This window comes from Amblyomma maculatum, chromosome 8 (genome assembly GCF_055883805.1).
Source record: "Amblyomma maculatum isolate TAMU_Amacu chromosome 8, ASM5588380v1, whole genome shotgun sequence".
Classification (NCBI taxonomy): domain Eukaryota; kingdom Metazoa; phylum Arthropoda; class Arachnida; order Ixodida; family Ixodidae; genus Amblyomma; species Amblyomma maculatum.
In genome coordinates this window covers 120,448,219-120,466,373 of record NC_139351.1, presented here as the reverse complement: position 1 = coordinate 120,466,373, position 18,155 = coordinate 120,448,219, and positions in this window count along the sequence as shown.

The following is an 18,155-nucleotide window of genomic DNA, read 5'->3' as shown; positions in this document are numbered from 1 at the left end:
CCCAAGCCTTCATTCTAGCTTCCATGACCGACAGGGGAAAAATGGAGAGAGGGAAATAGGAATAGGATTTATCACTCCTCTCCTCTTGCAGAAGAAAATGTGATAATTTCATCCGCATAGATTGGACTTACAAGGCTAAATTTTGTTTCATCCAAACATTCACATGCTACGAAGAAACAAGCGACAGATACAGGCACGCAGGAATAAACTTAAACGCAGCACTTTATAAAGCGCCAATTCGAAGCGTCGCGGACAAGTGCAGCCATTTAAGAGGGCGCCGGTCATTCTTAGTGTTATAAATAGGGCGGCGTTCTTAGCTTCAAAATAGCGGCAAGCACTTGCGAAGACAATTACTGCTCGAGGAAAGATAAAGTTGCACGGAGAACTTCGCTATTCTTTCAAGAGGCTGCCGACGTTATACTGTACGGAACGCGAATTTCAACGTGCAGCCGAATCGAAATATGAGCACTTAAAACGGCGCCCCCGAAACCATGCTCTGTGCGAATGATCTTCTACAGCGAATTCAAACTTTTTACTCGGATTCCTTCGCAAACTAGGCGGCACTCATTCGAGATACAAATCTAAATGAAAGAGCAAAATTATCGCCTTTTCCGAACGACGTCCGAAACAAAAAAAGTCACTACCTGGATATGAAAGGTGCCGCCGTTGCCGATGCTGGAAAAACAAAGATAACAGGAAGAAAAGGGTCCTCGCCATAGATACCGAAGGAACCTCAAGAGTCGCACACCTAAAGAAAACAGGGGCATTGTACCGCCACGCGAACCTGTCATTTCGGGCCGGTCGCGAGGGACGGCGATCTGCACATCTCCGTCTGTTTCCGTATCTCCGTTCAATCTAGCTTTATTCGTTTTTATTATTTTTACTAAAGCTCGCACTCGGGTGCCCGTCTTATCGAAACATCGCACATCCGTCTCGCGAGCGGTCCCGACAAAACCGTTGGCACAGTTTCGTTGAAGCCTCGCGTACGCTTCCCCAGCGCTATAGAAAGGACCATTAGTTGTAGAACGTGTATATTATGTCGCGCATCCCGCGTCTTTTCAACGGCACATCCATACGTTGTGCGAGCGTGTGCTTTCGGTACCACCACGCCGGGTACAGTGAGATGGCTTACAAGCTGGAAAAACGTGCCCTTCTTCGTGTACAGAGAGCCGAAATTTTCAATCGGACACGAATAATAGTAACGACGAAACTAAATAAGTAAGAATTTAAAAGGACCAGCCCCCTCACGACGCCCGCAGCAGTAGTTTCAGTTAGTACAGAGACAAAAATAAATCCGCAGTCGCGAGTAGTGCGAGCCGCGCACGGCAGCTCCCGCATCGTTCAGCAGTCTTTGGCACTCCGCTACACTGCCGGCCTACACGGTGTGAGCGGACAATCGGGTCTCCAGTGATATTCCTCTTTCTTTTTCTTCGTCCTCTTCTCTCATCTTCCCGTCCATCTTTCCTTCGTTCCTATGCCGTGCGGGCCGACTCTGGCTTAAGCCACAATTCGTGCGTGCCTAAGTGAAGTACGATGAGCCGTATCGAGGCCGACAAGTGCGTCGGCTACCGAACGATGAGAAGGCTAGCGAACCTGTCTCTCGGACCTCGGTCGCCTCGGTATTGTTCTTGCGGTCATCTCGGGCCCCCAGCGCCGCGTAGCGGCGTCCGACGTATCGCCAACTTAACGCCGCGGTCGCACATTTTCAACGCCGTCCAACTATAGCTTGCCGCAGGCGTTCACAGAAATGAACGCTCGACGCAATGAAGAAGACAACGTTGCTCGCCCGACTGGACAGGTGTACCGTACGCTTTCGGGGGCAGAGCCGCTCACACGTATGCGTGCTTGCAAAGACAAACGGGCAATCGGCTCGCATGCAAATCGGGTCGACCCGCGAAGATCGCGTCCGTGTAATGTATTCGCGTTTATCATCGATAGCTTCTCGAAGCGACGACGCGAGAGATGTCTGAATGACAACGGCGACTGTCTGCATATACTTCTACCGCCTTACAAGTGCCTTATTTATTCCACACCAATTGAACGCACCGCAGTATAACTGCCGCAAGGTTCGAAAGAAGGAAGCAACTTCGAGCATGACTCTATATATACAGCCGTGGCGATACGCATACGCGGATCGAGCGAGCTTTTAGGCGCGCGCATTGTGTATGCGTGCGAACCATATCACACGCGGAAACGCGTCGCGAATCGTCTGCGGTGGACGCGTTCGTCTGCGCTTTCTTTGCTTTTCGTGGGAATCGTTGTCTGCGGTACATATACATCTGTGCACGTTTATTGTGCGTGGTATACACTGGATGTACGCGCAGTACACACGTGGACTCCATTTGTACGCGGTGTAGTATACGTCTTTGCGTGTTACCTGGTCACGGAGTACGCGCGAAAGGGCTGCTTGCTGACGCGCTGCACGCCGAAACGTCGTTGCACTTCCGATGCGTTGGAGATACGCCGCCCCGCTTTCATCGCAACATACTTAAATTTGGTCTTGGTGCTGCATAAAGAAAGATAAACAAATAAATAGAGTGCAGGAAAGAAAGAGAGTAGCTGAGAAAGAAGTAAAATATAGGGCGAGGGATAGAGAAATAAGGAATAACGGGGAGAAAAGGGGCAGCCAGGATTTAAAGTATGATAGAGAAAGAAAAGAAAGTCGTAGTGAGAAAGAAGGAACCAAATATGGAGGTATACAAAGAAAGCAGAAGTGATGAAAATAAATGAATGAATGAACGAGAAAGAGAGAATGAGAGAGACAAAGGAAGAAAGAAGGAGTGACAGACAGAGTAAGGAAGAAAAGAGTGAAGAGTGCAACATCAGGAGTTCCGTGTCGGGGCCACCCGAGCGTGAAAGACGACCTCCAGCTGAGATACATACACCTACTTGCGTGTATCTAAAAACGCCGGCGTGGGCGAGGAACCAGCACACTCCACTAGTGGAAGCGCACTCACTTCGCTCTGTGCCTTTCTTTCGCTTGCTTACTGTGATCATTTAGCTGGAAGCGCCATTACTTGTCCGTTCGCTCATTGTTCGACCTTTAAGCGCTGTACCCATTGCGAGTACGCTGCTACAAAAGGAGGCTAGAGTGGACGCATATTTCTTGCACTGTGGGGGCGCGACTGTTTGTTGTCTCTTAAAGCCTTTCCTCGAATTTGGTCCCGGGTCGTTTTAATTTGGCCCCGCGGACCAGTAACAGATCACGGAACCCAACGCAGCACACGACTTGCTAGACTGCACCCTGGTTCCCACGCTGTGCCGAATGAACCGAGCGGGAGAAAGCGACAACGGCAGGGAAGAAATGTGTGCGAGGAAAGGCGATAAGTTGACCCTAACTAAATCCGAACAACGCATTCACTTATCGCCCCTCGAATGAAACCTGTTGTGTTAAGAGAAAGGTGGCGCTTGCTCAGAAGGCGTTCACCCGTTACAAAAGGGACTAGCTAACACTATCATCATTTGCGAATGTGAGGGGCGATCCGGGAAAAAATTTGCCCGGCAACAGCAACGCCCTCTGAGGACTGGATTCAGCCCCACTCGGCTGAATAAACTAAGGATAATTACGATACTCCCTAATGCAAAATTTAAGGGCAGCTATTCCAGCGTTTTTGCGGTATATTGAGGCAATTAAGAATGAGATATGTATGTATGTATGTATGTATGTATGTATGTATGTATGTATGTATGTATGTATGTATGTATGTATGTATGTATGTATGTATGTATGTATGTATGTATGTATGTACGTACGTACGTACGTACGTACGTACGTGCGCGCGCGCACGCACGCACGCACGCACGCACGCACGCATGTATGTATGTATGTATGTATGTATGTATGTATGTATGTATGTATGTATGTATGTATGTATGTATGTATGTATGTATGTATGTATGTATGTATGTATGTATGTATGTATGTATGTATGTATGTATGTATGTATGTATGTATGTATGTATGTATGCATGCATGTATGTATGTATGTATGTATGCATGTGTGTGTGTGTGTATGTATGTATGTATGTATGTATGTATGTATGTATGTATGTATGTATGTATGTATGTATGTATGTATGTATGTATGTATGTATGTATGTATGTATGTATGTATGTATGTATGCGGTTTGGTTTGGCTTAGTTTGTGGGGTTTAACGTCCCAAAGCGGCTAAGACTATGAGAGACGCCGTAGTGGAGGACTCCGGAAATTTCCACCACCTGGGGTTCTTTAACGTGCACTGACATCGCACAGCACACGGACGCCACTCCGTTTCGCCTCCATCGAAACGCAGCTGCCGAGGTCGGGTTCGAACCCGGGTACTCCGGCACAGTAGTAGGGCGTCTTACCATTGCACCACCCCGGCGGGGGTAGTATGTATGTATGTGTGTGCAGCTGGAACGCACATTATCTATAGCGAGCCAAAGAGATTTTTTCTGAAGACAAAGGGGCTCCATCGGATGGCGGTTGAAGCAGGCGGACACGCGTCACTTCGGCTCCGCAAATTTTGACCGATTTCACCGGACCAACGCTTTTTCGCCACCGGATTTCATTCGGAACTGGAAGATACCAAGTGCTGGATCCCCTGGATGCCATATTTCAAGCGGTAGGACCATTTTTCGGATCTTTACCGGACTTGAAAGTTCCAAAGCGGGCGCCAGCCCGCTAACCCTGACGAGACGCCCAGCACGACATTGGGAGAGCATGGGACGCTAGGCTTATTGACGACGGCGGCGCCTAGCACCGACGTTTCTTCAAAGAGAGACCATATGGCAGGGCCAAGCCAAGCCCCAAGTGCGTCGCCACAACCACCAAATGCCCTCCTTGACGAATACCAAGGGATGGATGAAGACGACTTTGGAGACGCAGAGTCAGGAAGCGAAGACGGAATCCCGTCAGATTCCTCATCGGAGCGCGTCGGGTACAACAACGATGCCAGTTGGGAGCTTGTTCAATCCAAGCGCCAGAAAAAACTTCAGAGACAAGGACAACGGAAAGGCACGGGAACCGGCCCGGACGCCCAACCTCATGATCGAAAATCACTGGGTAATGCGACCGGCTGCAACAAGACCGGAGAGGTGGAGCAGAGGAGGCCTAGGCGAAGACTGCCGCCACTCCCCAAAAATGACATCAAAATAATTTTTCGACCCAAGAAAGGACTCATGGTGAAATCACTCACCACACACCAAGTAGCGCGCGCCGTTATCATGGCGTGCGGCCACCAATGCAAGGACGAGGACATACTTGTAAGGCTTCGCACAGGATCAAATATCATTATCGTTAGCACCCCACATGAAGAAACGGCTCACCTGGTGCGGCGCATTACCCACCTTAAATTCGCCGGAAAGTCGTACGAGGTCAACGCTTACGTGGCAGCTCCGGAGGACGTCTTTCGCGGCGTAATTCACGGTGTTGACCCAGGTACGTCTCCCGAAGAGCTGAAAGCACACCTACGAGTCAGAACTCAAGGAGTAACCATTCTCCAGGCAAGGATGCTTGGAAAATCCAAGACCGCCGTGATCACGTTCGACGGCCCGATCTTGCCGAAATTCGTAATATACTACGGAGGTGAACTACCGTGCTACCAATACCGCCCCACGAGGCAAGTGTGCTACGTCTGTTTCCAGCAAGGACACCGCTCCGACGTGTGCCCCACACCGGACATTATTGTGTGCGGACTGTGCGGAGATAAAAATCCGACGAAAGACCATGTGTGCGAGCTCAAGTGCCTAATATGCGGTGAGGCACATCGCACCGGATCCAAAGAGTGCCCCGAGAGACTGAAAAAAGCAAGACCAAAGCCCAGCGGAGAAAGAGGGCGCAGTGGCCAACGCGGGCGACCACGCAAGCGATGGTTCAGCTCAGAAGGAGAGACCTCGAGGAGCCGATCAAGGTCCAATTCCTTCCCACCTCTGTCGCCGGCCGGTTCACAGGAGGGGAACAAACAAGAAAAGCAGAAAAAGAAGCTTTCCCAGAAAGGCGGCAGCAAGGTAAGCTGGGCATCTACCATTGATCCGCACTCGGTAGAAAATAGTAACACAAACAATACAAACAACAAAAATATTCCTGTCAAAGAAGCTAAAGACGCGAGCAGTGATGCACTCAGACGCGAGCTTGAACTCGCTCGACTCAAACAAAATGAGCTCGAACGCAAGGTTGAGGAACTAACAAAAACACTAAAGGCACAACAGCGGGAGCTTGAAATCACTAGAGCCTTTCCAAAACAGCCACAAGCATCCAGCAATGGAGAACTTGAAACACGAATGCAACAGATGATGCAGCAGATGATGCAGGATATGATGCGGCAAATCCAATCTCAAATGCAACAGATGCAAGCACAATTTCAGGGGCAGATCTCAGAAATCAAAAGTGCTTTTCGAAAACAAAGACATAACGAAAACATTAGGGAAAGAGCGTACAACCGTCCAGCGTTAACGGCGTTCGCTGTCGAACAAGGCAACAGCACGAACACGTAAACATGACCAAGACGCGTCAGCAAGACCAAGAAAACTTAGAAATTTGGCAATGGAACTGCAGAGGCTACCGCAAAAAACAGGCCCTACTAAAACAATACATAAACACACAGCTTACACCCCCCGATGTGATTGCGCTCCAAGAGACTGGAACCAGGCCCTCTTTACAGGGGTACGATGTTTACGAGAGCCAAAACGGAGGTAAAGTAGCCGTTCTAGTCATCAAAGCCATCACCGCAATCAGGCACGATACCATCGCCGACACGGACATCGAGCACGCGCTTGTCGAAATCACTCCGAAAAAGCGAAAGGGAAGGAGCACATTCGTACTAAACGTGTACAGCCCGCCAAGACAAAGAAAAGCCAAATTCTTCGAACTCTTCCACGGAGCGCACAAGCTGGCCAAAGAAAATGCACTCATTATTGTGGGAGATTTCAACGCCATGGACACGAGTTGGGGATACCGGAAACAAGATATCAAGGGAAGAACATTAGCGGACGTAGCCGAATATTTTGGCTGTAAGCTAATCACAGATCCCGCGACCCCCACGAGAATCGGTAATAGTGTGAGCACGGACACTTGCCCGGACCTCACGTTCGTAAGGAAGAGCAAGGAGTCACAGTGGGAAAACATGATGGAAAACCTAGGTAGCGATCACTTTATCCTCCGGACGCGAATAGCATCGGAAAGGGTAAGATGCCGGATCGGACAAGCAAAACTCACGGACTGGAACGCGTTCCGCGGGGCTTGCAAAAAATCTGAAGGCGGCATTCAATCACTAGAAGACTGGAGCGGCATGTTGACAGAAACGCGAGACAAATGCACAAAAAGTGTAAGACGAACAACAACAACGCTCGAAGTAGACGGGCACCTTCTGCGACTATGGGAAGCCAGACACTGTCTCACCAAAAGATGGCGGAAGCAAAAACACAACAGGAAACTAAAACTAAAGATAGCAGAAGTTACGGCAAAAGCTGAAGAATACGCAGCGCAACTCGCGAGACAAAATTGGGAACAATTCAGCGACTCGCTTAAGGGAACCTTAGGTACGGCCAGAACCTGGAATCTCCTAAGAGCACTAATCGATCCGACCAAAACAAAATCAGAAAACAATAAAAGCATCCACAGATTCATCCACTCCTTCGAGGGTTCGGACACCGACCTTTTAGAGAAGGCACGAAAAAAATGTTTCGGTGATCGCAACCCCTCACGATACCAAGGAAACTATCGCGGAGCCGAAAACGAGAGACTCGACCGCCCAATAACTGTGGAAGAAGTTTATGCGGCCATAAGGAATACGACCAGAAACACGGCAGCAGGAGCCGACAGAATCGACAATGCCCTGATCCGAAACCTGAGTGACGACCTCATACAAGAGCTCGTAAGTTTTCTAAACAAACACTGGGAGGCGGAGACGGTTCCCGAAGACTGGAAACACGCCGAAGTAATTATGATACCTAAACCTGGCAAACAGCTCCAAATTGAAAATTTCAGGCCCATATCGCTCACGTCGTGCCTCGGCAAGCTTTACGAGCGGGTGGTGATGCTCAGACTGCAAAATTTCATGGAAGATAATGAACATGTACCCCATACCATGTTCGGCTTCAGAGCAAAACTCTCGACGCAGGACGTGCTGCTTCAAATACAAGAAGATGTGCTCCGCAACGTACCCCGAACAGGTGAAAATGTCATAATGGCCCTTGACATCAAGGGAGCATTTGATAACGTCAGTCACGAAGCGATCCTTAGAGGCCTAGACGACCTGGACTGCGGACGCAGAATCCACGGGTACGTCAAAGCCTTCCTGTCAGATAGAACTGCCACCATCGGCATGGGAGACCTTCGATCGAACAAAATTCAAGCGCCAAACAAAGGAACACCACAAGGATCAGTCATCTCACCTATCCTCTTCAATATAGCTATGATAGGTCTAGCACGAAAACTAGAGAAGATCGAAGGCATCAGGCACGCCATGTATGCAGACGACATAACAGTCTGGACGAACACGGGTCCCCTCGGGGAGAAGGAAGAAAAACTACAGGAAGCGGCCTCCTGTGTACAGAAATATCTCGGAGAAAGAGGACTCGCATGCTCGACTGAGAAATCGGAACTGCTTCGAGTGTGGAGAGGCAAACAAAACCGGACCGTCCCAACCAGTGAGAACCTGAAACTCAACATCTACCTGGAAGGAATGCCCATCCCTGAAAAGACAAAAATAAGAATATTAGGTATGTGGGTTCAATCGAACCAACGCAGTAGTCACACTTTTACCATGCTCAAAGCAACAACGCTACAAGTGACACGCATGATCACCCGCATCACCAACAGGCGGCATGGCATGCGCGAAGAGGACACACTAAAACTAGTTAGAAACCTGGTAGTGAGCCGAATTATGTACAGCCTGCCCTACCAGTGCCTCAACAAGAGTGAAATACAACAAGCTGATGCCCTGCTACGCAAAGCGTATAAGACGGCGCTCCGATTACCGCGCAACACGTCTACAGAAAAGCTCATGGCGCTTGGATTGCAAAACACATTCGAAGAACTACGCGAGGCGCAGCTTGAGTCGCAAAAACTCAGGCTGCTGCAGACAACGACTGGAAGAGCGCTCTTACAGAGACTCGGATACTGTGAGCAGATGCGAGAAATAGCGAGGACGGTAACGATCCCCGACGAACTTCGCAAGTCCCTCAAGGTAGCTCCAATCCCGAGAAACATGGACCCTAACCTCCACCAAGGTAGAAGAGAAGCAAGGGCCAATTTTATTCAAAAAACATACGCTCCTGAATACACGACTGTGTATGCAGACGCGTCCTCGAGAGGAGGACAGAACAAAATTGCAGTGGCCACGGTGGTCAATTCGTCTCTACGCGAAGTGACCAGCGCCTCTATCCGACACTGCACAGCAGCAGAGGCCGAGGAAGTAGCCATTTCTCTAGCGGTGGCGGAGGGCTATAGAGCTGGGCGGTCGCTAACGATACTCACGGATTCTCAAACAGCCTGTCGAAATTTCATGAATGGTAGGATTGGTCGTCACGCGCTTCGTATACTCCTCGAAGCGAGCGACAGATTTAAAAACCACGAAGAAAACAAGACCAGACACAAAATTATATGGGTACCGGGGCACATGGGGGTGGCAGGGAACCAAGAGGCTGACAGGATAGCTCGAGCATACACTACTTTCCGAGCATCCGACGTGTCCGCGGAACTTTTGCCAGCACCCAAGGCATACTCGGCCATACTAGAAAACTATAGAGGAAGAAGAATGCGATATCCCCCACCGCACAGTTCTCTCACCAGAGAGGAAGCTGTCATATGGAGACAATTACAGACGGGTTCATACAGAAACCTACACATACTAAACAAAATGCACCCTACCATATACGCTGACAGATGTCCGTGGTGCTATGAAAAACCAACACTATATCACATCACATGGGCATGTCAAAACATAGATGTGGTCCCCAAAATTCGAAACCCGAGTGCGGAGCAATGGGAGACTCTGCTGTCCAGCGACCGCTGCGAAGACCAGCAAGGTCTGGTACAGCGAGCCCAACGGGCGGCAGCAGCCAGCGGAGCCCTGGACTGAGGGCAACCGACCATTGTAAAAGAGTGGACGAAGTCGACGGAGAAGACTCTTGTGGATACAAGCAGACATCTCTGAAGACGTCCAAAAACCGCCAAATAATATAGGACTAAATAAAGTTTTTCCTCCTCCTCCTCCTGAAGACAAAGAGCCACGAGCTAGTGGCACATATCTCGTGGCGCTCCTTCTGAGAAACTCCCTTTGGCTTGTGACCTTCTCGTGGCTCGTGACTCTTCCGCTCGGTTACACCGACAAGAACGGCGACGCCGACGCGGCTCAACCGCCGAACGGGAGCGTAAGAGGTGCGCTAAGAAGAGCAGTTCAACGAGTCACTATGGAGTTTCACGCGTGAGGCCTTCGAAGCGTATTAGATGCATATAACCCTCCCCACTCCCGCACGCCATCATGGTAAGTCAGTGTGGCGTGTTGCAAGGGAACAACTGACAGCAGCTGACATGAACGAACCTGGCGTTTGTTGCTCCGTACGGAACGACAGCACGCGTTGGCCCGCATCAGGTACTGGTCGCACGCAAAAATTAATGCCACGCTGATGATCTCGGAGGCAATGCCTCCACCAAGTTTTGAGCCAATTGCAACAAAAAGCCTTTCAGCTAAAGTTAATTCCATGTTTAGCAGCTGGAATCGCGCACTGTACCAGAGTGTAATAATATTTCTGTCCCGGGGGACAGATATTATGGTGTATTAAAACGACACAGTGGTTACAAGCGACACCGAAATGGAGGGTTCCGGTTCAGTTTAGACGAGCACAGCCTGGAGCTGGCCGGACCGGGAGCCTTCACCCTCCCCGGTTTCTCCGTAGCACAGCCTGGACTCGGCCCGAGTCCGCGACAGTTCTCACCTGCGCGGCCAAGCCCGGCCAGCTAAGTAAGTAGGATCGGCTAAGGCTCGAGAACAAATAACACTTTTTTTAACACTTTGTGAAACTACACTAAAACGATCGAACCATCCGCAGATGAGGTTTGAAAGGTTTTGACGCGAAAGCTTCACTACGCCATGTATCAGGCAAGGTCAACCTGCCAGGCCGCTTGACCTTCAATGAGACATGTCTATCAGTTCAGTCGTTCAGTCGTGTCCGACTCTTCGTGGCTAGGCCTATGGACCATGTCACGCCACGCTTTCCGGTCTCTCACTATCTTCCTAACATCACATAACTTCACCTGCAGTGCCTCGAGGATGCCATCTAACCATCGCGTTCGCTGCCTACAGGTCTATATGTAAGGCTATATAGCTTAACCATGGTACTACCTATGGTGTACCATCACTTGACCTTTGACCTCAACCTGTGACGGCAGATAGAGCATCAGGTGTTCGCTCTTGCAGTTGACAGCGTGCTCGATTCCATAAGTCGAGGGAATTAAACCGCAGCAAAACCATGTCTGTCCATGATTAAACCCAAGCATAACGAAAGCAAACGACGTTTTGCCTTCACCTGTATAACTAGGTTTAGCAGGGTTGGACCTGAGCCATTCTTTGCTATTTGTTGTCGATAAAGCATCCCCTAATTTAGTGGCAGCCCGAGTGATTCATTCTGCACGCAGGACAAATTCTAGAAGAAAACACTTTTCTGCGCATTGGCAGATTAGAGCATTCCCGTCAATATAATTCTGACATTATATTACCCCCCCCCCCCCCCCGTTCTTTCACAATTCTTGTAAACTCTATTGGTTTTCAACAGAAGTTTCAACTGAAAGGTGCGTGCTCCCGAAATACTTTAGGAGAACATTATTTTCACACATAGGAAGCTTAGGCCATTCCCACCAACATGTTCATGACACTATATCTTACAATATGCCACTGTGACCTCAAGATTGAAGTGGTGCCTCTGCCTCGGAAAGCTGCACTTAACGCACTTCGATAACGCAAATTCTTGTTTTTTTTTTTTTTTTTTTAGGCGAAAGCCTTTATAGGCTCTTGAGTGTGGAGATAATTTGTGCGTCCGCGGAGGATGTCACACCGTCATTGTCGAGAAATTCATTGATCAGTAAAAGAATAGTTGTATGAGGTAGAGGGTGAAACAATGTGCCTATGTGCGAAATTCCGTTGATGTGGAGTTATTAGTTTATTAATTAGAGCCAAAAAGTCAGTTACAAGTCAAAATATAGCCGACGACGTCCATATAGTGTGCAGACGTCAAAAAAGCCACGTATGTCTAAATTGCGCAAAGAACTTGGAAATTAATGAAAGAAAAAAGGAATCAAAAGAAATCAAAGTATAAATAGTAAAAAAAAAGTAAGTGCAAAGAGGCGCAGGAAAGGCTTTCACCTTACTGCACTTCAGAGATCTCCAAGCGCCTCCGAGGAATTTTTTGTGCGTACCCCAAAGAAAATAAGAGCCTCGGTGAAATTTGCAATGAATAGAAACACAAAATTCTTATACTGTTCAGTTGCGCTTTTTTTTTTTTTTTCCAGAAGAAGCCCCATTGCCTTAGATACCGAGTAGCTTGCCTAAAATAAAGTTTTGGTTTAGTTTAGGCAAATGCATGTGCTTGGTATCAAAGACAACGTGAATTTTGACGCCGAAGACCGTTTATGTCTTCGTGTTTTGGTTTTGATTTCTTCAAGAGTGCGGAAAGCAGCTTCTTACATCCTGGTCAATGGTTCGTCCCTGAAAAGTATCTGGTCGAGCTGGTGAAAAAGTTGGCGTATCATGCGTTTGGCTGTTCTTATGATGTCATGAAGGTTGTAGGGATGCCATAAAATCTACATCGTTCCGTCCAGCAAAAACAAAACGAAACAATATCATGTGCATTTGGATAATAATGGACGAAATAGTGAAAAGTCATACACGGCTACCTGTCATGCTGAGTGAGTGAGTGAATAAACATTTATTGTATCAAAAAAATGCCTCCCCCCGGACGCTAAGCCCAAGTTGGTTGGACGCCTCCTAGACGCAGGCAGTCAGGTCTTGTTTTGTGGCGGCGTCTTCGGCCAATCGGCCGGTCCGGACTTCGCAGCAGGGTCGCCCGGGTTTCTTTATCTATATTATATATGCCCTCCCGCTGGGAGAATAGAGAAAGCCGGCCGTTTCAATCGACGTATTTGACATCGCCAGAGGCTGAATGCTTACACGCGCTGTCGTCTTCTTATAAGAGATCCGCTAACCTAGCTTTCAGGCCCCGCCGGGGTGGTGCAGTGGTAAGACGCCCGTCCACTGCGCCGGAGTACCCGGGTTAGAACCCGACCTCGGCGGCTGCGTTTTGATGGAGGTGAAACGAAGAGGCGTCCGTGTGCCGTGCGATGTCGGCGCACGTTAAAGCTCCCCAGGTGGTCGAAATTACTGCGCAGCCCTCCACACGGCTCCTCTTTCTCTCTTTCCACTTTCATTCCCACCTTCCTTCCTTCCCTTACAGCGCGGTTGAGGTGTCCACAGAAAACAAGTGAGACAGTTACCGCGCCTTTCCTTTCCTATAAATCAATCAGATAAACCCCCTAAACGAAATCAAACCAAACCATTCTTATAGTTCCGTGTTGCCTTACGAATTGAAGCTCAAATTCAATCGTGATTAACTGTAAAGCCACAAAGTAATATTTTAACTCAGGTGCAGTTACTTTTCTAGCAAGAAGTAATTTGTAAATTGTAAATTTGAGTCGCTTTGGGATGTTAAACCCCACAAACCAAACCAAACTATAACAAATTAAAATCACAGTATCTGTCATATTTTTCCTGACACGCTAGAGACCTGAGCCGCATTGTGAAGGATGGGAGTATATGTGGGATTGAAAGAAAGGCGACGCGTAGTGAAGAGCTAGGAAATAATCTCGACCACCTGGGAATATTTAACGTGCACTGACACCGCACAGCACACGGATGTTCCTGCGTTTCGCCGCCATCGAAATTGACGCCACCGCTGCGGTAGGATTCGAACACGTATACTCCGGTTAGGTTGCCAAGCGTCGCGGTTACTGAGCCACTGCGGCGGGTAATCTTTCAAGAGGTCAGGCACTGGTTTTCGACGAGCTAAAAACCATGCGCGGACACCTCTTGTGTACCCGCCACAGTAGCTCAGTAATTAGGCAAGTTTCACTCCTCAAATTCCGCTAAGAGGAAGTCCCCATTAATGTATGTCAAATGCATCCAAGATTAACCATTTTAAGCACAATAACAAAAATACCGACACGCACACAAGCTGCAGAAGCCTGGTTGGTTGGTCGGTCGGTCGGTCGGTCGGTCGGTCGGTCGGTCGGTCGGTCGGTCGGTCGGTTTATGGGGTTTATCGGTCGGTCGGTCGGTCGGTCGGTTTATGGGGTTTATCGGTCGGTCGGTCGGTCGGTCGGTCGGTCGGTCGGTCGGTCGGTTTATGGGGTTTAACGTCCCAAAGCGACTCAGGCTATGAGAGACGCCGTAGTGAAGGGTTCCGAAAATTTCGACCACCTGGGGTTCATTAACGTACACTGACATCGCACAGCACACGGACGCCACTCCGTTTCGCCTCCATCGAAACGCAGCAGCCGAGGCCGGGATTCGATCCCGCTTCCTTGGGCATAGTATGTGTGTGTGTGAGAAACTTTAAGTATATTTAAGGGAGGGGGATGTGTAGGTGGGTTCCCTAGTCCGGGACTCCAGCGGCTGCCGCTGCTACCCGCGCACGTGTCACGAGGGCCCGTTGGGCCTCTAGTCCAGAGCTGGATAGGGCAGCCTCCCACCCCTCAATTGTTGGCACTGCATTCGGATCATCTGGAGGATTGTGTGGGCAGGTCCACACCATGTGGTGCAGGCCTGCCTTTTCCCCGCAATATTTGCATTTGGGGTCGCAGAACCCGGGGTGTATTGTGTTTAAACGGGCTGGTGTGTTATATGTACCTGTCTGTAGGCGTCGCCATCTAACTTCCTCCGCTTTGGAGAGCCCCTTGGCTGGGGGTGGATATTTTCTGCGAGAGAGTCTGCAGTGCTGTAACCTCTCCGCATACGTCGCCAGAGGGCCGGGATAGGGCGGTGTGGAGGATGGAGGGGTCGAGTCCCGGGGGAGGAGAGCTCGGGCAGCGGCATGGGCGCACTCGTTCCCTTCCACGCCTTGATGTCCCGGTGTCCAGACGAGGCATTTGTCTTGTTCGGGGTGTCCATAATTTTTCAATATTCTGGCAGCCTGGGGACATATTCGCCCTTTGATGTAGTTGCGGTAGGCAGCCATAGAGTCTGTTATTATATAGGCGCAGGTGGTATGCGTGGCGGCTAAAGCAATGGCCACCTCCTCCGCCATTTCTATATAGTCATCGCAGATGGTGAGGGCATCAACCAGTTGTTGTTGGTGAATCACAACCGCTACCGTGTACCCCGCTTCTGACTTTGCTGCGTCTACGTAGTAGGATTCAGTGTCCGTCCCGTACTTTTCCTGGATGTATTTGGCCCGCGCCTTCCGGCGCCCTTGGTGGAACCGAGGATGCATATTGCGGGGTAGGGGATTGGCTATGAGCGAGTCTGACCACCCGGGCGGTATAGCCTGTTTTTGTACGAGACCTTGCGGGCTAGTCAGGTTAAGGTCCATAAGAACGGTCTGGCCCGTGCAGGTTGCTGCTAGTCGATTTATCTGGGTGGCGCGTTGGGCGGCAAGTTCTTCGGCTGTATTGTGCACCCCTAATTGCAAAAGACGTTCTGTGGAAGTGCTTTGGGGCAGGCCCAGCGCCTTTTTAACTGCGTTTCGTATAATGAAGTCGATTTGCTTATAGTCTCCCGTTTTGAGGTGCAGATACGGTGTCGAATACACAATTCTATTAATGATGAATGCTTGAACCAGGCGCAGGGTGTCTTGTTCGAGCATACCCCTGTCGTTGGTAGTGACCCTGGCTATCATACGCGCAACCTGCAGACTGGTGTTTTTGAGCCGAGTGAGGGCGTAGACATTTCTGCCCTTGTCGTTGATGTAAATCCCTAGAACCCTGATGGTGTCCTTCTGTGGCATTGGGTTTTCATTGAGGTTGACTTCAACAGTGGGTCTGCGTTGGCGGGAGCTGTGTAGTACCAGCAACGCCGACTTTTCGGGGGAGCAAGTAAGGCTGTAGTTAGCGGCGTAGGCTTGCACGATGGTTACGGCCTCTTGAAGGCGGTCTTCGATTTCCGCGGTAGAATAGGCCGTGGTCCAAATAGTGATGTCATCCGCGTAGAAGGCGTACCGTAGATGCGATACCTGATTTAGCTGGGCTGGGAGTTTGATTAAAGCAGTATTGAAAAGTAAGGGTGATAGAACAGCACCCTGTGGCGTGCCGCGTGTGCCTAGCTGTATTTGGCTGGGTTCTGCCAGACCGAGGTCGGCGTAGACGGTACGACCAGCGCCGTATACCACAGCGCCACCCCGGCGGGGCAGAAGCCAAAACACGAACCATTTCTCGCTGTGAATTCAACGAGTAATGCGCACAGGGCGGGCGAAGTATTCGTATAAAATCTGGCTACAGTGACACTTTGTACAAATTGTACTTCGAAGCCGAGAAGCTGGAGCACGTGAAAGTTACCACAGGTGAGCTCTCGAGCACAGGCAGTCGAGAAGGGTGACTGTGAAGACCCTCGAGCTTCTTTTTCCCTCCTTCTTCGCTTGCGCTCGTCCTTTGTCTCGCATCTCGCGAAGCGCATGACTGGCGTATTTCGGCTGACGGCTAAAATGGCTCCATTGTCTTAGAGCTGTGCGAGCTTGAGCGACAGCCGCGACCCTGAAGCGGACGAAACAAGTACCGAACGTATCTAGACACTCGGCGTTGTATAAATGTCCCTGCAGCGGCCAACGCAATGGAGGTTACGAGACGGCTTTTGGAGCGACCTGACAACTATGACTTCAGAGACTGTTGAAGCTTAAATATAGGGGAGGCATGAGATCTGAGACTGAATCCTCCGCGATCTGTGTATGATAATACCCAGCTGCGCAGCGGGGAACTCTAATCTGAACTAGTGCACCAACGGCTGAAATCACTGCGCGCCTGTGACACGCACCTATAGAAAGGTCGAGACAAAGTTGTACTTTTCTTTGGAAGAGTTTGCTTTACATTGAAAGAACTTACGTGGATACAGAATACGTAGAAGGTTATTCCGTTTTAAGTGCTGCGCATCTAGTCTTCCCTGTCGCGAATACTATATGAAACATAGTTTGCCCTTAAGAAAGTAAGTGCAGCCGCCATCATATATAGCTCGTATAATCCATCAGCGCTAATCAATTGATGGTAATCTCCAGCTGTTTTCGTTGCTTTCGACGCGTACGTCGTTCATTCGCGGGGACGCCGTCCCCTGACCTACGGCGATAAATCTGGACCCTCCTGGACACTCCTGGACCTCATTTCGCCTCGCCAAGACGATCCTCAGTGTTTCATTATACACTCGACCGACAACGTGAGGCGGCTTAACAGCTAGGCAATCCGTATCTGTACAGCGAGAGGCCCTTGTGCCTAATTAAAGACGTTAAACTGAATTGGCGGAAAAACAGCGTGTTGCAACTGACGTCCATCGTGCGGGTGCACGTGTTGGAATCATTTTGCGAGACATCACTCATCTCGGGAGCATATGCGCGTCAGTAAGTTATCCCACTCGGCGAGGTACTGCCCATGTTGTCGACGAGGCTATCCCGAAAAGTGATTTTGCCTATCCTCAGGAGGATGGCAAAAAAAGGCACTGTAATTCTCCTCATTTCCCATCATGGAAAATCTCGTTGCGTGAAAATTGTGGTCAAAGACAACTGCCTCCCCTCACATGTGAAGGTATAGCCAGTTTCGTCATGCAATGCCGCCATTTATAGGAAAGGTTCTACAATGTCACAAATGCATGGATCTGGGCCATACAAGTGGTGTCTGCGGCAAGCAAGTGTGTGCTCTCGGTGCTAAGTGTTTTGATGCACAAGCTTTTAGGTGTGTCAACTAAAAAAGACCCCATGATGCCTCTACTAAAGACTGCTCGCGTATAGAATACGAACACGCCATCTTAAAGCAAATGACAACTCGACGAAGTCGCTGCAGCTATTCGAAAAAAGCGTTTCTCGCCGTAAGAGGAATTGCAGGAATTTCGAAAACGGCTGGTGCCAACGGCAGTCATGCTGACGCGCCTATGACGTCTCCTAAACCTCTTCCCGTGCGACCACGTCTTAGTAGAGAGATTTAGGTTGC